Source organism: Pinus tabuliformis, chromosome 3_2, assembly GCF_031772625.1.
Source record: "Pinus tabuliformis cultivar Carrire ecotype Pingquan chromosome 3_2, CPIR1, whole genome shotgun sequence".
Lineage (NCBI taxonomy): Eukaryota > Viridiplantae > Streptophyta > Pinopsida > Pinales > Pinaceae > Pinus > Pinus tabuliformis.
This window is the reverse complement of record NC_142302.1, coordinates 979,712,134-979,734,501: the sequence shown is the minus strand read 5'-3', so window position 1 is coordinate 979,734,501 and position 22,368 is coordinate 979,712,134.

Below are 22,368 nucleotides of genomic sequence, written 5' to 3'. Positions count from 1 at the left end.
GAATGAACAGAAGTAGAAACGACTAGAAATTAATTTTCACAAGATGGAACAGAAATGTCTGAACCATGGAAGATGTTAGCATAAAGTGGATGAGGTGCAGATAGAAGGAGGTCATCCTTCACCGCAAATTCTTGTTCAGACTCCCACACATACTCATAAAAAATTACAACACAGGTAGGTTGTTCAACACCAACTCCATCCAGTACTTGATCCTTGTGAACATCAAATATGGAATCTAGAATGAATGAACACAACACACCAAAACCCAAAGGATCAAAGGAACCAAAGGATAAAGGCTGAGGAGATAAGGCCATGTGAGAACCATCAGGCTTACAATCCAGATTTGTGTAGAAATCTTGAGCAGGTGGGGTAGGAGGATATTGTGATAGATCAATAAGTGGATTCTCAACTTCTCCCACCTTAATTTGCGGAGCTAGAGCTATTTGATGAGAAGGGGATGAAGGGTCACTTGGGACAACAACCTTTTCCATCGTAGATTTAGAAGCTCGAAGACCAAGTTATGTTGAGAGAGGATCAAAAGAGTCTAACTCATGTGGATTCTCATAAATGTGAATAAGATACTAAAATATTTCCTCCAAAAATTTCTAGCCAACTTCATCTTCAAGAAATTCATAACAGTAATGAAGAAAATGATCGTGAAAGTGTTCAAGAGATCCATCAGCGGATTTTTTCAATTTTTTTTTTTTTTGATTAAGTGGTTTACGGTCATATAGAACAAAATCATGACATAATTCTCTTAACATGTGATCAAAAGAGTGTATAGAGGGTGCAAACAATGTGTCAACACCACCCATGTAGGTCAACACAATCCCTGCAAACAATCAAACACATGCATCAAATGATCACCATTACAAAAAAGTAAATTAACATGGAAAAGATGACTTGAATTTTATTGAAATCTACTTTAACCCACAACAAAACTTCTAATTGTCAAACTAATGCTACTAATTCCTAAAGTGTAGAAACTAAACATGTAGAAATATTATACTCCCATACCTAACAATTTCCAAGAAACCATAAAAAAATATTTTTGGGCTGTTATTGTTGATCTTCCAATCACTCTTCCCACAAAGTAGGTGATAGGAAAACCTGTAACTACAAATTTTGTAATGTAACACCTACTAAAACAAGAAAATCATTGCAATAACTTGAACAAGAATACAGAGGAAATACAAGAGAGGGACTAAAGCCTGTGGGTTGGGCCTAAACCCAAGGGTTTTAACCCTCAAAAACTACTTCGGATGCAGACCAATAGTGAACTTCCCAGTAACATAAAATAAGAGATAGAAAAATTTTAAGGCTAGAATTTTATCTTAAAGATTAGAAACCTTGGCGAATCTTACTAATCCAAAATATGCAAACTATAATTTTTTTGGTGATATTTTAGTAAAAATATTTAAATTTCTAATGATTTTATATATACTCTATAAAATTTTGGTGATTTTTAAGGTAAAATATTTTTTTCTTATAAAATTTGGGCAAATCATTTTTAGGAAAAAATGGGAATTGGCAAATCTTTTTTTTGGAAAAAGCATGGAAAAATAGTCCATCTGCGAATATTAGCCCCTAAAATTTTTCCATGAATAAGAATCACATACATCATATGAAATATAATAACAATGTCAAGCACTAGGTTCTCAGTAGCTACTCCTAGCTGCAATGAAAATTTGAATCCTAATGAGCCTTTGGCTAGTTTATTTATACAAAAAGTAGCTGAGGGTGGCTCCATTGGAAAGAGGAATGATTCCCTCCAAAATCTTGAGATTTGTGGATCTGGTTCCCTTTGATCTTCACATGTACTTGGAGTTCCTAGGCTACTAGTGATTTTGATATGTTGGTGAGGATTATGTGATCTCAAGCTGAGTTGGAGAGTTAATGAGGTGAACAAGCCTCCTATATTCTCTCTGGTTGTCTCTATGAAGCCCTTGCATGGTAAATACCTCCAAAAATGCTTATTTTTCTGGACATTAATCACATTAGGCCATGCAATATGAAAAACACCCTTTAGTATTCTTACTAAGCATATTATGGCTAAAAATGTGAATTAATGTGAGAAAAGGAGAGTTTTAAGGGCTGGAGGATAGCACAATGAACCTCAAAATATACATATTTATGGGCCCCATCATTACCCCCCTGATGAAAGTGTTTCTCACCCTTTAAGCAACTTAGTCACTAATATGAAGCTCATTCATGGCCCTAGTGGCCTCTCTGACATCCTAAGGCACCTGGTATGGTGTGCCTTCTTGTGGATAGAAACCTACATTTAACTCTATGTCTGTCCATTCCTTGTGTTCTTCTACCTGGTTTCTTCTCTCTTGTAGGATGTTGGCTTGTTGGGGCCTAACCCAGGTTTAGAGTTAATTAGCCAAACAAATCCTTGTACTACTGGCCCTTTCGGCAACAGTCTGCAGAGCGCACATTGAGGTCTCACCCAAAGTAGTATTGGGGGGGGGGGGGGTGCTGGAACTAGGTTTCTGCACCCTTGAGATGTTTGAATGTTTGATTGGGTCCAACTGTTAGTCCCTTTGCGCACTTCCCTAGCCTTCGCGCAGCCCTAACCAGGGGCTGTGGTGCTTTCGCACTATTGGAGCAACACTCTGCACTATTTCCCTAAGTCACACCCGAGATCTTACTTATCTTCTTACACCAGTTAGTTATCTTCACGTAAATGGATGCCTTATGTTATATTTATTTATACAACACATTCATATGAGTTCACACAACAAATAAATAGTAAACTTGCAATTCATACCCAATAATACATAAAATAGGAAAAGATACATAGAAATATGGTTCATGTACTCAACTGCAGGGGTCCTTGTACTTAGTTACAGACTACTAGGCCTCTGCGCACTCAGCTGTAAAGCCTTCTCCTACTCTACGACCCAAAGACACGATTTACACTTGACTCAACGCTTCATCAATCCCTTAGACTCATCATGCTTAGATGTTTTTCTACACTTAGAGCCTCGCTCTATTTATACAATCCCATGGTCCACAGACCATGGGTAGATCTTTCAAACCGACATTAAATTACAAAACCAAGGGCGGACAACCCTGTGACTCTATTATGACTTCGTGCTTCACGCCCACAAATTGTGGAGTCTTTACAATGGACTTAATCAAAAGTTGGGCTTTAAGACCCAAAACATGCATTGGGGGGATTCCATGCCCAACAGGCCCCCAACAAAAACATTGTGACTCACCCTCGAGTCACTCTGTCGGTGTAGAGATCTTTGCGTGGAGACCCTCTAACTCTACTTGAACAGCTGCAAGGTTGGTAATGCACTGAGCGGTTGCCTGCTGAATCTCCTGTACATGTTGTTCCAAGACCGTAGTGTCAGAAATACTTCCCTGCATCTATTCCTGCATCCCCTACATTTGCATGAGCTTGCCTTCAATTATTGTTGTAATGATGAAGGCCTTGTCGATCCAAGGCTGAATGTGCACCTTCAAGACTGCTTCTCTATGCCGTGTTGTTTCCACCTGCTCTTTCAACACTTTGGCCTGTTGCATCTGCGTGAGCCTCTTAGTGAGGGCCACCATCTACACAGTCCCTTTGACACTGTCATGCTGCTACTGGATCTCACACGCCTTTGTCTCTAAGCGCTGGATGTTAAGGTCCTCTTGTAGATTGGTGAGAACCTCGAAGGACTCTTCCAACATTTTGGTGCAGTCCCTTACTGCACTGTTCATCTCTTCCATCCCCAATGTAATAGCACTGGCACACTATTCTCTAACTTCTGTAGCGGTGGATGGTTGCACCTTCAACCACAACTCTACTATTTGAAGGTTTAGCTCCAGTTGAACCTTGGCCATTTCTTCTCGCACCTCGCACCCCTACTGCCAGTCTGTGGATGCGCGCCTTTGTTGGTGCATTTGCTGGGATGACTAGCTCAAGGATCATCTGACAAGCTTCTTCCAGTACCTATACCATCTTCCTATTCTGTAACACAACCTCATCGCGCTACAGGCTCAATTGCTCCATGTTGATCTTTTTCTCACTCAGCACTTGCAATGCGAGGCTCTCCCTAGCTCGCAGTTCTGCAGTAATCCCATCCTACACAACATAAAGCGTCTCTTGCAGGAGTGAAACCATGTTGATCCCTATCCCTTTAAGTGTACTAACCATAGGCCTATCAGCCTCATTTGTGGTAACTAGTGCCCCTTCTGGCAGCACTATTGTGTTGGTTGTCCGAGTGCGTAGCATTTGCTCGGCTGCAGCTATCCCAACTGTGAGGCTAGTCGAAAGGGTACCAACCTGAGGAGTGCACACCTGAAAATCCTGAATATGTGCTCAAAGGGCCCCCAACACAATCTAATTCTCCTCTGTGAAGCTCTGGATGGCTTCTGTGGTGACGTCATGCACTGTCTCGCCTATGTCATGTAGATCACCCTCAGTAAGGGTGATTGGATTGATCGATAGCTTGGATGCTTTCACCTTTTTGCGCAACCTCGTTCTCTCACTTGGGCGCTGGCGCTTCAATAGTGTTGACACTGTTTGTGGGTTCGTGCTACCCTCCCCTTCCTCTATTTCGATTTCTTTCTCCTACCCATGCGAAGGCGACTTCTGGCCCTTGCATGCCTTCTTGACTGCCTCCTGTGCTATTGCTGTTGCAGCCTTTTTCTGTTCTGCTGTTGCCTACACAACGTCCCATGCGTCTTGCGCTTTTGCTGCCACTACTTCTTTCTTTCTCTTTTCACCAACTGCGCCATGCGCAGTTTTTCCTCTTGTTTCTTCTTCTGCGCAATAGACTTCTCCACTGCAGTGATGTCTAGGGCGCGCCACTCTAGCGGCCATGTCTCCAGTACATCAAAAATTCATCATTTGTGGTTATGAAGGGTAGCTCACTCCATTTCTTAGCTAGATCCTTGTGCGCTCTAATATATATGTTGTGGAAGTCCGCTTTAAATTTTGCAAAACTTTGCAGGCTGTTGTAGACAATGGGTGATAATCGTGGCGTGTAGTTAATCCTCATTCTAATGTTCATCTCCATGAACACCCATAACATCTTGCTGTCGCGGATCCGGTTCGCGTCTTTTGTGGCCCACAACAAAGTGTAATTCGTGGCCTCCGACAAATCCCTGTCAATTGTGGGGAACTGGCTGTCCTTCGGCAATTCCCCTACCACCAGCACTATGGACAACAAAAGCCATGCATAGTGGAATGTTCTCCCTTGTTCCCGGGCCTCGCGACAATTTTCTAGGAACTTTTTACATAAGAACTCAGACCAGTTAAACTGGACCCCCTCCATGCACTGCTCAACAAGTGTAACCACCAGCACGACACCTCGTCTGCGTGGCACTTCCACATGAGCTTGCCTACTAGTATCTGGGTCGCCACTTTAACTACTTTTTTGTTGATGCTGGATATGGAGTAGCCCCTTTTCTTCTTCTCTAGCTTGTATTTCTTCTTCATGGCCTCTGCGATGGCCAAATCATTGCTCTTCCCCTCCGAGATGTCTGCGGGGTCCTCTCCTTTGCATGGGAGTCGGGTAATGCGATGGATTAAGTGGTCTGTGATGGGGATGGGCTCCTCTAGCCACAAACACCCACCATGCACCAAGCAGAGTAGCTGCCTGATGATGAATATCGTTACTGGGGCATGGTGGAAATGCGACACCCAGAGCAGGTTTAATAACCCTGCCTTTTCCACTCTGCGTAACCACTTTCATGGCTCCAATTCTATAACCCCCATCGTGGTGTTCTGCTTGGGCTTCATGAGTTGCGTGGTCTCTAGATGAGGTAACTTCTCGTGGTCAGCGAGATCCCAATCTTCAAATTCCAAGTTTGGCACCCACCCTAGGTGTGTGCCCTTGAAGATGATGTCATCCGGGAGGAGAGAATTTTGGAGAGAGCTCTTGCTCTCGTCGAGGTCCTTAGGCACTTTTGCCTTCCCCTTCCGCAGAGGGATATACGCGAGCAACTTGGTTGGAGGGTGTGTAGGCTCAGTTTCTTCCTCCATGCCCTCATCCTCGTCTTCTTCAATTATGAGGTCCTCCAAGTCTTCCTTCTCCTTGTCGGTTTCCAATTTAACTGCTTTCCCTTTCTCCTCCATCGTTAATCTAGTACGCAGCAGGTTTCATGGGGACACACGCACCAGAATCATTGGTTCTTTATCCTTCTTCGTTCTTGGTGTGTGCGGTGATTTAGGGATTTCCGCAACAATACTGGTGCCTTGAGGGGCATCTTCCACGGTCAGATCCTGCGCGGCCTCTTTGGCGGTCATTTTTGCAATTTCCCTAGCTTCCTCAAATGTTGCCATCTTGCTTGACCATAAATCTCTCAATTTCTTAATCAGGGGCTCAATCAACACTTTGCATAGGGAAACTAGGTCTCGGATCAAAATATGCGGGGTATATAATAGCTCAATTCACAAATAACCAAGTGTTGTTTGCTGGGCAGCCCTTTGTAATTTATATTGCCTTTTGAATTTGAATTCTACCATTCCCTCCAAATCTGGTTCATTAATGCTTCCTTGGTGGCAGATTTTCCCAAATCTTTCCAATAAAGAGTGTCTTAAATGCCTGCAGCCCACTCCATTTGGTCTCAAGTTGAGCATCACATCATGAATAGTGACTCCAGCGGTCACTTTCCAGCCAACCTGCGTAGCAGTGCAACCCCCCTTGCGTGGTCGCGGACCTTGTGACATTTTGCTCCCATGTGCAACTCCAACATCGTGCAGCTCCTCGGTAGAGTAGTTTATAGTCCCGTGCCACCTTTCAACTACCTGGAGTGCCAAGACTGTACACCCCATGGTTAGTCAGGTGGTCGCGTCGCCTATATAGGGTTTCAACCGGTCATCCATCATTCTTCTTGAAAAACATCCACCTAAGATTGTTAGTGGTTGTGTCGCGCACTTTACCATCATCATCGTGCTATCACGGGTGATCCCTTTCGTAATGTGTGGTCTAATCCAAGGCATTAGGCTCATCAACTCTTAGCGGTAGTCCCCAAATTCGTTGATGTGATCGTGCACACCTTGTTTTATCACCCTTGTTTCTTTATTGAGAAAATCCTTCTTGATTCCATCCTTAAGCTTCTTGGCTTCCGCTTCTAGCAGAGCGCTTTTCTCCCTTAATTGCACCCTTTCTTTCATAAGTTCTTGGAGCCTAAGATCACCCTATCGAGTTTCTTCCTTAGGTCCCAAGTGTTATGCTTTGTTCAGCTGCATGATCCCTTCTTCCAAGGCTGTGCGAGCCATCATATCTATTGGTGTTGATATGCACGAACTAGGCATTTTATACTCGATGGGGATTACAACGTTCACTCCATACTCCAGCCTCAAAGGTGTCTGCTTCGTTAGTTTCTTGCGCATTGTCCTATAAGCCCACAAGACCGCTAGTACGCGCAGGTCCCAATCAGTCTACTGTGCATTGTGTATCTTGTTCAGCGCTTTGTATACTTTGTTAAAGGCTTATGTGTGGATAGATTTCTGCCCACTTGTTCCTCCCATACTTTGTTGTTCCATCCTGAGGGGTCGTTCGCGCAAGTGCCTCGCTCGCCCATGCTTATTGACCGTGTCTCCTAACGCGAAGTCTGTGTGCATCTGCGCAAGATTTGTAACATATGCCTATATCCATCTTGACAGGTGTGCACGTGGATCGTTTCATTCGAAAATCTTGTTTTTTAATCGCATATAAGGCTTCCCAAACTGTATGCACATCATTCTCCTGCATTTGCGCCAGCCCTCAAAGCTTCCTTGGTGTGTACCCCACCATCTTGTGGGCGTAGCGCGTAGTACCCATTTCAAAGCCTCGAAGCATTGCTGTTATGGAACTTCTCTTTCAAATCTATTTATGAAGTCATCTACCTCACTTAACCAATTGTATGTGGGCAGATCCCTTACCTTTGCTGATATGAAACGCAACGATCTCGTTATCATGTTACAATTCAGCATGGTTACCTCGTGTAGCCGGTTCTGCCATCGTTCTATCTTCTCGTCAAAATCCGATGTACAGGAGATTTCACGCTCCCATGAGATTCATCCATCCGCATTTCGATTTACCCAGTCTTGCTCTCTCGCGGTTATCTTGTAGATGTAGTCCAAGTCATTGTTGTTGTCATAGTCGCACACTGGCTCCATGTAGCATGATCCTTCTGCAAGGTCCAAAGGTACAAATACACGCAAAGACTTTTTCTCAAAAATCATCTTGCGCTTCTTCAGGTTTATCACCTGATTCACGTTAGTGGCCCAATCAATTACTAATAGCGTGGGGTAGGGATTTCTATCATCAACAATCTCTATCACTTCAAATTCTGCCAGTGCACTTGGCCCTTCAATATCTATAGTGGTTCCCTGCAATCTTCCCATAGGTAGGATCTTTTGCTGGTTCGCTATTCATAGTTGGATAGGAGACCATTGCAGTGTAGGCCTTCCCATGCGCTCCCATGTTTGCATCAACAGAAAATTTGTGTCTGATCCTAGGTCTAGAATCACTTGGTCCATCTCATATTCCCCAATCTGTGCGGTTAATCTCATCTCTCTTCCTATCCTTGTCGCATGATTTCCAATCTTCTAGACTAGGCGTGTTTTTCCTGGCGCGGTCCCAGCGCATCTATTAATGAGTTCCTACAGTCCCTTTACAGCCTTACTGTTACGCATCAACTTCATGCATGTTTCCAAGAACATTGTGAGCATTGATGGGTCCATTTCTGGCTCCAGTTTGTCTTGACTTCCATGAAGGTTTCCTTAGCGCGCTCCAAATCAAACTCTGGTTCTTTTGTCAGAGTCTTGCAAACCCAAGTACTCTCTTCAAGCTACTTGCCTTTGTCATCCCCTGTCATAATTCCACTTTGGAGCACAATATTCACATTAGGGTCTTCTTCGCACGGCTCAGACCTCATCATTTGCAGGTTCTGAATCGAGGGACGTTGGAGCGCTCCCTTGTCGCATAACCATGCTATCAGTGTGGGACAATCCTTCGTCTCATGACCAAACAATGTACACTACAAGCATGATGGACGCATCAGATTCATAAAATCGCAGGCATAATGTCCCAACCCTTTGCAATTGTAACATATCAGCTGTCCGCGACCTCTTCCAGGTCCTCCTCCACCTCGACCTCGTTCGTGCCCCTAAAACCCAGTTCGCGCCATCCCTGCATTCTAGTCAAGGGGCCACGTTTTAGCCTGAACTCTGTAGGTGGGAGTCCTATCCATCATCAATTCATAGCTTCTGTAAGTGTGCTCATCATGTTCCACTGATCTATAGAAATTACAGAACAACTATTGTGAATTCTGCATGTACTTCTTCAATAAATGGCAGTTTTCCATAGCATGTTTTCCTCCTATTTGACAAATTGTGCACCACAAAGCAGGCACCGCGCTAGGTCCTGCTTGTGCCTCTAGTCTCAACAGCATTGGTCCTCCTCCCGCAAGGTAATTCGCAAACATTGGGCGGTGGTCATTGTTATGACCCTGAACCTTACATTTAATACACCATACTTTGTTGCGCACCTTTGGGCGAGCTGTCCTATCTTGTTTCACACTCTGCATCTTAAGGCACAAGTTTTCCAACTGCATGTGAATCTACTGAACTCCTAGGTTAGGATCTTGTATCGGGGTCTCATGTAGTCTCATCGCGATCTCCAAGGCTTTGACTTGAGTTGTTAGCCTATGTTGCGACAAAGCGTTCCTTAAATGAGGTGTTAACGATGCTACGAACCATTCGTGGTGTTGTCCATCCGTCAAAGTCATGTTAGCTTCACGAATTGTGCACTTGAGTCTCTGATCCAACTCCCAAGGGGTCTCTCCTAGTAGCATCGTGATCTCCTTGAACCCAATGATTGGCTACGCCTCTGACTTCGGCCTAATAAATTCCTTATTCATCGCAGTTTGGATGTCTACGATCCCCGCATTTAGATTGTCATTAGAATGCTTAATGTACCAGGTCAGCGCGCAATCCTGCAGAGCACTGACCAATCTTGCCTTCTTTATATTGTCATCCATAACTCCCTGTGCTTCCCATACAACTTTTATCATGAACCAAAACTGGTCCAGATCTTCATTTCCTACTCCCTTGAACACTGGAAACTTTATCGTGCTTGCCATATTGACTTGTGGTGGTGGTGGAGGTGGTATGGGAAAATATGGGGTTGAAGATGGTGAAACTGGTGGTGGCGTGGGTAGGGGTGGTATGCGTGGAATCCTTTTCCTTATCAAATTGATCGCAGTTCTTAGTGAGACCTTCGCGAGCTCTTCCTCATCTCCTCATGGAGGTGAAATCAAGGGGCCATTTTCTAGTTTTGCACTACCTTCGTTTCTGTAAATTATCCCACTCCGCGTAGCCCCAAATATCAATATATTCGCATAAACCACTTTTCACACAGTAGCATCTTAATCCAATTGTTCAAAGACTTAACTTACTTACCTCACGGTCCTTTGAGGAAGCGTCGCTTTGCCTCGATATAGCTGACTGAAGTATCTATCGTGAACTTAGTAATGAATCCTCCTATAATTTGATCGAGCCAGTGATCAACAACGCGTGTGATCTTATCCTCTAATGCTTCCAATCTACACACCAGTTCTGGAGTCCACACAATAGGTCTGTTGAGCTTCCACCTTGCTTGGCTATCTACTACCTTCACGATCCACATGTATAGCTTGGTAGGGAAAGATGCAAAGAAAATTTTGTGGATCTCTATATACAGGTAACAGTCTAACCGCTCTTCTTTTGATAGTCACGGATTCCTATTCTCCTGTGTTGCAAACCCGTGAATCTTCCTATCCAACCAATCTTCAATTCCTTTCTTAGTTGGATTCTAGTGATACGACATCAAACATCTCTATGCAGATCCCGGTCCCGACAACGAAACCATTTGTTGGCTTGTTGGGGCATAACCTAGATTCGAGTTAATTAGGAAAATAAATCACTTTACTATTGTCCCTTTTAGCAACAGTCTGTGGAGCGTAGATTGAGGTCTCACCCGAAGTAGTATGGGGGGGGTGATAGAACCAGGTTTTCGCACCCTTGAGATGTTTGAAGGCTTGATTTGGTCCAACTCTTAGTCCCTTCATGCAGTTTACTTTGTGCACTTGCCTAGCCTTCACGCCCTGATATATTCACCTTTGCGCGACCCTAACCAGGGGCTATGGGGCTTCCGCGCTGCTGGAGCAATGCTCTGCAATATTTCCCTAAGTCACACCCGATATCTTACTTATCTTCTTACACCAGTTAGTTATCTTCGCGTAAATGTATACCTTATGTTATATTTATTTATATAGCACATTCATGAGTTCACGCAACAAATAAACATTAAACTTGCAATTCACACCCAATAATACATAAAATAGGAAAAGATACATAGAAATATGGTATAACTTCTCTTTTATTAATTCTTCCCATGGTTATAGACTTGACTTGCCCTACGCACTAAGTTGCAGGGGTCTGCGCACCTAGCTGCAGACTATTAGGCCTCTGCGCACTCAATAGCAGAGCCTTCTCCTACTCTACGACCCAAAGACATGATTTACACTTGACTCAATGCTTCATGAATCCCTTAGACTCATCATGCTTAGATTTTTTTCTACGCTTATAGCCTCACCCTATTTATATAATCCCATGGTCTACAGACCATGGGTAGATCTTTCAAACCCACATTACATTACAAAACCAAGGGCGGACAACCCTGTGACTCTATTATGACTTCGTGCTCCACGCCCACAAATTGCAGAGTCTTTACAATGGACTTAATCAAAACTTGGTCTTTAAGCCCCAAAAAATGCCTTGGGGGGATTCCACACCCAACATAGGACCAAAAGCAAGGAGAACTGAGTTTGAGTCCTATCATCTTGATCTTCAGCCTTTTCATGATTCTTTCATATAGGGGGGTTCTCTCCAAGGCATTCCTTAGTATTTCTAGAGAGTGATACTCTCTGATTTGTAAACTGTGAGGCAGGTGTTGGGCGTAGCCCAACTTGGCCTATATTTTGGCTAAGACTCCACATTTTTTGGAGCAGAGCATGTAGTGGAGCATGCAGTAGAGTAGTGGAACACGAAGTGGACTATGCAGTGGAACATTTTGAATATAACGTGTGGTGTAAGGGTTTCAGGGTGGGTCGAAGCCCCTCCTTTTTTTAAAAGCACACTATTTTTGTAAGGGATCAATGGTTTTGGGACCATAGCTGCTTGTTTTAGGGAGTCTATGGTATTTGGACCATGGTATTTTGATGATGTAACCCTTCAATGTAATAGTATATATAGGGTAAAATAATAAGAATAAAATAATTGAATTGATCTAGATCAATTTTATGGTTGTATTATTTTGATATGTAGTTTTGTAGCAAAGGAGAGGCTCTGTAGCTGAGTTTGCAGAGCCCTGAGTCTGCAACTGAGTGTGCATACAACCTGTAGCTTAATGCATAGGCCAAGAACTATTTGTTGTACAAGATTTATTATATTAAGCAACAGTTCTTGTGGATGTAGCCCCACTTTAGGGTGAACCACGGTAATTTGGTGTCTTCATGTGTGTATTTTCTTATTATCTATTTTAGAGTCACAGTTAGTACATTTAAATTTAGTTTTAGCACAATTATGGTTTATGGTTTTAGATGGCATGTTTAAGTGATTTCCGTAACGTGGTGAAGTGATTTATGAATGTTAAGAATAAGGAAACATAATAATACCACATCCCCTAGTCCCTCAAGGGTACAAAAACTTGGTTTTTCATCCTCCCACTTCATGTGAGATTGTGATTTTCTTGTAGGTCGTTTCCGAAAGGGCTAGTGATTGAAGGTTTTTTTGGTGCACAATATAGATAGAACCTTGGTCAACCCAAACCAAGCCAACAAATGGTTTATTTGCAAGGACCGGGATCTGTTTGATGGATATGTGGATGTGGCACCCCTCGAAGAAATATATTTAAGATTGTATAGAACTAAAAGAGAGAGAATTTTCAGATCAAGAAAATGGAAACCCCTGTCTGACATCCGGAGCTTGGTTATAGAAGTATATTTTTACAAATCAATACAAAATCTGCTTCGCTTCATTTCTTGCCGAGATGTACGAGTGGATATCGAGGTTGACCAAAAGAAAGAACTATTTTAAAGGTGAAGAACCTATGGTGTGGACTCCTGAATTGATACAACAACTCAAGAGCACTGACAATAGGATTTCAAGGGCTGTCGATTTTTGGACTGATAACATCTTAGGAGGATTCATTATTGAGTTTGTCGTAGACTCGACCGTGTCCTATAGGGGATATGAACAAAAATTCTTCAAAGGAACATGTGGTAAGTATTTAAAATCTCTGAAACTTTGGATTAAGATGCTTCTGTGTGAAAATGGAGTTTTACATATGTTATTATATTGCTAGTTTACTTATGTTTGGAAAAAGAGGGAATAAATTTGAGCAAGATATTGCAGTAACACAAAGTGTAAAGAGATATAGAGTAGATTCTAGAAAGAGATCTCACGAACAAGATCCGAAGACCTTTATAGAGACTGATTATAGTCCTCTTTTCAGTGAACCTAAAAGTGAAAGAGAATAAATCCTCCCTAATAACCCCCAAGTAGCTTCACAGTATTCACCCTTCAAGCCTGAAAGTTCGCAGAAGCTAGAATTCGATAATAGCCAGGGTGTTTTTGGCTCTCCTCCTCCCCCCCTCTACCCATCCTACCCCCCATCCCCTTCCCCTTACTTCTCCCCCTCCCCCTCTCCTTCCCCCTCCGAGAAGAAGTATGACAGATGATATTAAGCTACCCATTTTCAAAGGAACTAGATTAGAGGATCCGTAACAGTTTTAGTTTTTATGTGAAGTAGTATGGAAAATGAAGAGAATATAAATGAAGCACATCTTGTTACAAAATTTCGAGATAGAGCATTGAAATGGTATATGAAATATTCAAATAACCAGAACAAAACATTTGCAGATATTAAAACAACATTGATAAGAGAGTTTAAGAAACTGAAATCTGAGTCGCAGTGCATCACTGAGTTGAAATAGATCAAACAAAAACCTACTGAGTCTATTTAGGGGTTTGATAAGAGATTTAAGGTGTTTTTGGATCAGCTAAGCTTTGAAATAGCTTTGCAGCAACATCAAGGACAGCGCATAGCTACGCTGCTACCGCATATCAGATTTCCATTAACGCAACAAAATATAGAAAGTCAAGCTGAAGCTCTACAAATTGCAATGAAATTGGAAGCTTTGCCTATAGGAGATACTAATGCAGACATGCAACATATTCAAAGTCAACTGGAAAACCTAACCCCACAGATACAAGACATCAAGAAAAGCAAAGAAGTTAGAGAATACATATAGTGTACAAAGTGCAGATCAAAGGGTCATTCTAAAGAAAAATGCCCTATCTTGAGAAATTATATGGCTAGTGGGGCAGCGAATCCCTTGAATGCAGGATCCAACATGTGGTGAAAAATATGTAAGACTAAAGGCAAACATCATTCAGAAGACTATTACTTGTTACAAAAATATGTATAGACTTCGAGGAATCTATACTGCAAATTTTGTAAATCAGTAGGACATGATGAGAATAATTGTTGGGCTTATGAACTAATGATGGAGTGCGGTGCTGACACTTATAGAATGAAAGCATAAGAGCATGGACAAGAGGACAATGAAAAATGAAATGGTCAAGGAGGTTACCAAGGAATAGGTGGAGGTGGTGGAGCTGGTCGATGACGAGGACAAATCATTTTCTATAACTACAACCAGCCAGGTCATTTTGTGAGAGGCTGTCAGAATCCTACAATGACATGTAAGTAATGTAAATCCTTTGACCATGTAATTGAAAAATTCCCTGTACTTATGGTGAAGATGCAAGAAAAAAGGAATCAACAACTGACACAAAATATTCAAATGATGACTACTGAAATGAGGACCGATGAACCTCGAATTAGTATTGTCACTAGAAGGGGAGTTATGACCAGTAGTGATAAAATGGATGAAAAGAAAGAATATGAAAGTGCATGGGTCAGAAAGCCTAATAAGGAAGCTCCTATTTTTTATATTCAGAAAGAAAAAGAAGTATTTATGGAAGAAAAGTGAAGTTTTATGGATACGGGAGTTCGACGTCTAGTGCACAGCCAAAGGCAGATCAGAAAAGTAGTTGCGACGTGTCATCAACTTTGACATACGATCAAGCTTTGAAACAAGACCAAGATTCAACAAATCAAGTAGGTATTTTAAAGTCTTTTCTGCAGACTTGTATGAAATTGTTAAGAGATCAAAAGGCTATAGAAGGGCTTCAGGAGTTTATAGATTCCTGTTGGGATGGGATCCCTAGGGTCAAATTTTGTCAGTCAAGTTTTGTAATAGTTTTTGTGAAATAATGTAAAGTCTCCATGAAATATGGAAGCAGAGCGTGAAGCTAAGTAAGAGTGAAAGGGACATTAGTCCCTTATATGGGTAGGTGATATGTTGGTTTTGAGACTAACCCATGGTCCACGAGCCATGGTATTGTAATGAAAAGGCTATATATAGTTGAATTATAGTGAGTCTAAGAGATAACTTTTGGGGAAGAATTAGTGTAAGGGTGAGGTGCTAAGGTAGGAAAAGTTTGTTTCCTGTACTTGGGCGAAAGGGGAAGGCTCCTACATCTGAGTGCATGGAGACCTTGGTAAGTTTGCAGCTGAGTGCGTGGATACCTTGGTAAGTCTACAACTGAGTGCGCGGGTCCCTGTAGCTGGATGCACAGGGATAAGAAGTCTGTATCTGAACATTTATATCTTAATAAAGGCTGTTTTGATATGAATCTATGCATCTGTGCCTTGTTTATTTACTTATGTTAAGTTTAGGTATCTCCGCTTTGTGATATATTTTATGTGAATTAATGTTTTATTTCTATGCGAAATGGTTAGATCTATAATATTTATGCATAATAAGTATAAGTAACCACCTTCATGGAGCTCGAGAAGTTGTTAGATAGATTTGTGTAAGTTAACAATTTGGAAAGGGTAGATTTTCGTGACGAAAAATCTAGGTCATAAAGACTTCAGAACATACAGTTTATTGTGCGAAAGTAGTGAATTTGAGTCTCTTATGCCTGTTAAGTACAATCAAGTACCTTCACGAAGGTATGAAGGTCATTTTGGTGGAGTTACAGTAACTGATAGTCAGAAGGAATAGGTCTGCGCGAAGGTAGATCTGAGCTATACGAACCTTAGGAAACCATCACATAGGCCTCTGGATGCAGAAACTTGGTTCTAGCATCCCCCAATATTGCTTCAGGTGAGACAATAGCCTATGCTATGCAGGTTGGGCCGAAAGGGCCAGTAGTTAGGGTTTTGTTGGTTGGTGCGACTAAATCTGAACCTAGGTCAAGCCTCCTTAAGCCAACAATTCCTATGCATCCAAAGAAACACCACGAAGTGAGATGTGTGCAGTTAATAATTTGCATCAACAAAATAGAACCGGAAGAGAGATGAGGCTTAGTGCGTAGATAGGAGTATATGAGATGGATCAAATTATTCTAGATCTTGGATCTAATGGTAATGTCTTGACGAAATAGACATGGGAATTAATGGGTAAGTCGAAGCTACAATGGTCACCTATTCATTTAAGGATGGTAAATCAGCAAAAGATCTTCCATCTGGGAAGACTACTAGGTGTCACAGTGGATATTAAAGGCATTTGCACTATTGTTGATTTTGAAGTAATAGAGATCATCGATGACAGTAACCCTTATCCTGCATTACTTGGAATTAATTGGGCATTTGAAAATATGGCCATAATTAATTTGAAGAAGAGACAAATGATATTTGAAGGAAACAATATGAGAGTAATTGTTCCCTTGGATCCATCAGAAGGAGTAAGTTATGAAAAACCAGTCAAAGAAGAATACTGCACAATTGACATAGACAATATCTATCAAATGACAACAAAGGAACAAGATTGTGTTAACCCTACTACAAAAGGCAAGTTGAGTTGGGAGTGTGATAGTTCTTGTACCTCAGACTCAGAAGAAGAGTTGGAAAACTGGTAAAATAGGTTGCATGAAGTATCCACAAGGTGCTATGCAAGAATTACTAAATCAGTTCATTATATGATATATGAGGTATGTAACCTGCCTTCTTATGATGGCTTAGGTGATGTAAATACTTTTCTTAATGATTATGAAGAATAAGTTCCAGAAAATCAAAGGTTGCAAGCCTTGGATATAGCCCTGAAATCTACCCCTGCTTGATGGTGGAATGCACATAAGAAGAATATAGGAGGTTGACAGGAATGTCAAAGACTGATGTGGATAATGTTTGGATAGATAAATATAGAGATGGAGATAAAATATGATGGTGAAACTAATCCTAGGAAGCATATCTAGCTATACACTACAACATGGAAGGAGATTCCATAACAAGAATGGGTACATGGATTCATTCATACATTAGAGACAATCCCTAAGAATTGGTACCTAGAAATAGAGCTTCGACATGGTACCATGAACTGGGTAGACATAGTTAATGGCTTCATATTAAAATTCATCTTTGAGGATGATTTTCCATACATAGATTTGGCCCTTTAGATAGTCAAGAAGAAGATCTTTAAGAATGTAAACCCACTAACATGGAAATAACCTGATTGGGATGCACAAATAGAAAATTCACTAGAGTGCTATAACCTCACTGCAGATGAAGAAGAATATCCTCACAACATCGACATAACAGGGTCAGAAGGATACCACAAAGTTACTAGACCTAAGCTAGAGATACTAGATATAACAAAGCCACTGAAGACCAAGGTGAATATAGCGTCAGAGAAGGAACCCAAGTTTGAAACAATAGGAGAGTACTGGGATGAAGAAACAATCAATAAAGTTACAAAGTTACTTCATGAATATCAAGAAATATTTCCCAGCAAGTTTTCAGAGATGAAGGGTATAATAGGATATTTAGGATTCATGAAGATTCCCCTTAAGCCTGAAGCAGAGCTAGTTAAACAGAGACCTTACAGGCTGAACCCAAAATATAAGAAGAAAGTGAAAGTAGAGCTTTATAACATGATAGTAGCAGGAATTATTGAACTAGTAGAAGGATTAGAATGGGTAAGTCCTACAGTGGTGTAAGATAAGAAGAATCAAGGAGAAATTAGGATCTGTGTTGATCTAAGAAAGTTGAATGATGCATGTCTACATGATCCCTTCCCTACCCCTTTCACAAATGAAGTGCTAGACAATATAGGAGGTCAAGAAGCTTACTCATTTACAAATGGATTCTCAGGTTATCATCGGATTAGGATTGCACTTGAAGATCAACATAAGACCACGTTTTCTATATAATGGCGATCATATCAATACACAGTAATGCATTTTGGATTAAAAAATGCCCCTGCTATATTTTCTAGGGTGGTGGTCGTAGATTTTAAGGAATGCATTCACAAGTTCTTATAAGTATATTTTAATGATTGGATAGTATTTGTATTGCTAAGCAAACATGTTGGAAGTTTAAGAATTATGCTCGACACATGCATAAAATATCAGATCTATTTGAACCTAAAGAAGTGCATATTTTGTGTACCTTATGGCATGATATTGTTGGGACATATTATTTGTAAGAAAGGACTAATGGTGGACCCTGCTGCAATTGCTATAATTGTGAACTTGCCTCCACCTAATATAGTAAGACAACTTTGCACTACGTTGGGACATATTGGGTATTACATGAAGTTCATCAAGGGGTATGATCATATCACTACACCTATGGAGAAATTGTTGAAGAAGGATGTAAATTTTAAGTGGAATGAAGGATTTCAGAAGAGCCTCAACATATCGAAAGAAAAAATGGTAGTTGCACCTATACTAGTATTCCCCGATTGAAATAAGGAATTCCATGTCCATGTCGATGCCTCTTGTATAACTTGGGGAATGGTACTGACACAACATGGTGTAGAAGAGATTGATCATCATATAGCTTTTGCAAGTAGGAATTTATCCAAAGTAGAAAATAATTACACCACTACAGAAAGGGAAGGAATGGTCATGGTATATGCTTTGCAGAAGTTTAGACACTGTTTGTTGGGGTCACACTTTAAAATGTTTACAGATCATTTTTCCCTAAAGTATTTGGTTAATAAGCCTGTATTAGGAGGAAATATTTGTAGATGGTTACTATTATTCCAAGAATATGACTTTGGATCATTGTTAAACCAGGGAGACTGAATGCATGACATGACCACCTGTCAAGGCTAGAAATGGGGGAGAACCAACCAACATAGAGGATAATCTCCCTGATGCACAATTATTTGAAATCATAGTTGTAGATAACCATTGTGCAGATATCATTCAATTTTTAAACATGGGAATGGCTCCTTCAGAATATACTATGCAACAAAAGAAAGAATTAGTGGTTAAGGCCACTGAATTTTCATTAATAGCAAGATAGTTATATAAGATGGGACTAGATGAGATATTGTGTATATATGTTCCTGAACATGAAAGGCATATGATTCTAGCAGAAGCTCATGAGGGCACAACTGGTGGACACTATGCAGGAAAAGCTACTGCATAGAAGATTTTGAGAGCAGGATTGTGGTGGCCTACACTACACAAAGATGCAAAGGAGTACTACTAAGCATGTGATGTGTGTCAAAGAATAGGAAAGCCTTCAAGAAGAGATTAGATGAAATTGGTACCATAAGTTACATTGCATTCCTTTGATAAGTGGGCCATTGATTTTGGACTTATCAACCCACCAGCAAAGAGGACTGGTGCAAAGTACATAATTACATTGAATGATTAGTTGACAAGATGTGTTGAAGCACAACCAATAAGGGAATGCAACACAAATTCTACTGCGAAGATTATTTTTGAGTACATATTGTCTAGATTTGGATGTACAAATATTTTGATGAGTGACCAAGGTTCACACTTCCTAAATAAGACTATTGAAGCATTGACTGAGGAGTTCCAAGTTTATCATTAGAAGAGTACCCCTTATCATCCTCAGGCCAATGGAATAATAGAAGCATTTAATAATATTTTGGAGAATGCACTTACTAAGGTATGCAATGTGAATAGAGATGACTGGGACCTTAGAATTCCAACAATATTATGGGCTTATAGGACCACATGTAAAAAGTTGACAGGTCAGACACCCTTCAGGTTAGTTTATGGGCAAGAAGCTGTGATTCCCATGGAATACATCATGCCTAGATTGAGGATTGCAACTTTTACAGATATGGAAAACCATGATATAATGAAGGAAAGAATGGCACATTTTCTTGCTATGGAGGTGTTAGATACCTATACCAATAGGTTTCATATTTCATGATTGGCTATGGAAGGTCCAAATATGCTCTGTTTTGATGACTCAAAGATCACATATTTCCTAGAGAATCTGATCTGTGCTTATAGCTTGGTACGGACTTAAAATTTTGATGGATGGTCCAATAGTCTAATCTGGATCATTCCATGGTTTAAATTTTCAGTTGTAGAATAGAGAAAGGAGTCTGTCCAAACTGTTTAATCTTGGCAGACAAGTAGTTCAGGTAGAGAAGAAAAGGCTCCCAAAGTAGTTCTGAGGGTAGAAGTAGATAGAAAAAACAAAGAAAAAGCCAAAGAAAATAAAAGGCAAGTAAGGGTTTGCAAGTCCAAGTGCACCCTCCAAGAAGAAATAAAAAATGCTAGGTAAGTAGCTGGGTAAGTAGTTGGGGTTGCAGAAAGGTTATCTTTACCATTGCAGATATGTTAACTGTGTTTACCAGAGTAAAATCAATCAATTGACAAGGTGTTCATCTTCATCAAGTTACAGCAAGGAGCATGACTAACCTCCCTCCTTCCCCCTTTCATTTCATTACTAACATCCCCTCATCAGCTGAGATTCATGGAAGAAGATCATGGTTTCATGGTGGTTCTTGTTCATTCAAAAGCCACATTTCTTGTGTAAAAATCTTTTCATTTTGATCTACTCTTTAAACCAAGTGTTTCACAAACAAACTCAGTGTTTTCCCCCTTCATTCCCCCCATCCATATTAACTCTAACTTTACTATATAAATCCCTATATCACCTATCCCCTACTAATATTAAACACCATGGTGTATAAACCCCAAAATTTGTATAAATATCCCTCCTTTTGGCATTATAGCCAATAAGTTCTCTGTCAGGGATCAAATGGCATCTGGTCACTTTGATGAACCTAACCCTAACCCCCTCCCCTCCTCTGAATTCATTTGGCCCCTTGAAAAGCTTCATTTGTTAAAAAGAGTCTCACAAATGACCTGGTTTTCCCTATACCCACTTCATTTACAAAAATAACCCCTAAATACCCACTTTGTTCTCTTATCCATTGTATTGGGGCTATCTTATTGCGCATATGAAAACCTTACAAAACCCCTTTATCCATGAAACCCCTTTGAAACTACCAAAAGACCCAAAAAACCCACTTTTGACCGCTTAACCAAAGTTTGCGCATATATTCGATTTTTCGGAATATGTTGAAAAGACATTAAAAAATATATAGTTATTCCTCCGCCCGCGGGCCCTATCCACAGTACATGTCATCCCCCCCGACAGCCGTCCGATCGGATCTTGAGCATCCAACGGCTCTTATCACATCGGAGCGGCTCCGACGTCCGCCGTTTACCCGCCGTATATACCGGTCACGTCACTCCCCCGACAGCCGTTGGATCGAGCCCTCCAGATCCGACGGTCAGCGTTGATATCGGAGCGGGTCTCACGTCTGACGGATGTCGTCCGATATCCGAAAAAAGGTTACGTCACTCGGCAACCACGCGTCCTCGCCACAGCTCGTCGGAGGTACGTCTGACAGATTCCCCCCCGTACCATAAGCGGTGCGATATGAAACCGCTGGCTGTTTCCGGTTTCGGCTTTTCCGCCCATGCTACGTCACCTCTGCGTCATCCCACGTCACTGCCACCATGCCGTCACGTCAACCCTTGCGCCCGACCATCTGCCGACCTGTCCTGCCACTTCACCATCCCCGTGGACCAATCAGAGCCCGCCACCTCACCTATGACGTCAGCCGGCCCTGACCCCACCTATGACATCATGCTGACGTCAGCAGAAAAACGCGCCAAAAGTCCAAAAAACCAATTATATAGTGAAATTTCGCGTTTTTTCATACTTTTCGCTCATTTGCTATTATTTCCTCTGCATGCTATTTCACGTCCTGAACTGCGCCACCTGCGGGAATCAACCTGAAGACCTCCAGAGCATCAATTCCACCCACAGTTACGACCTCTGTTCGCGGTTAGCCAGGTATTTCTCATAGTTCATCCTCCATACGCCTAAATTCACTGTAAATTGCTCAGAACGCTTAAGGAACACTGAAACTCACTAGTTCACCGACAGTTTTCCTCTGCAACACTTCTAAATCACAACTGCAACCTTGAAACCACCGGCTGAGCCTTCATTTCCTGAGTTTTGGTAAAAA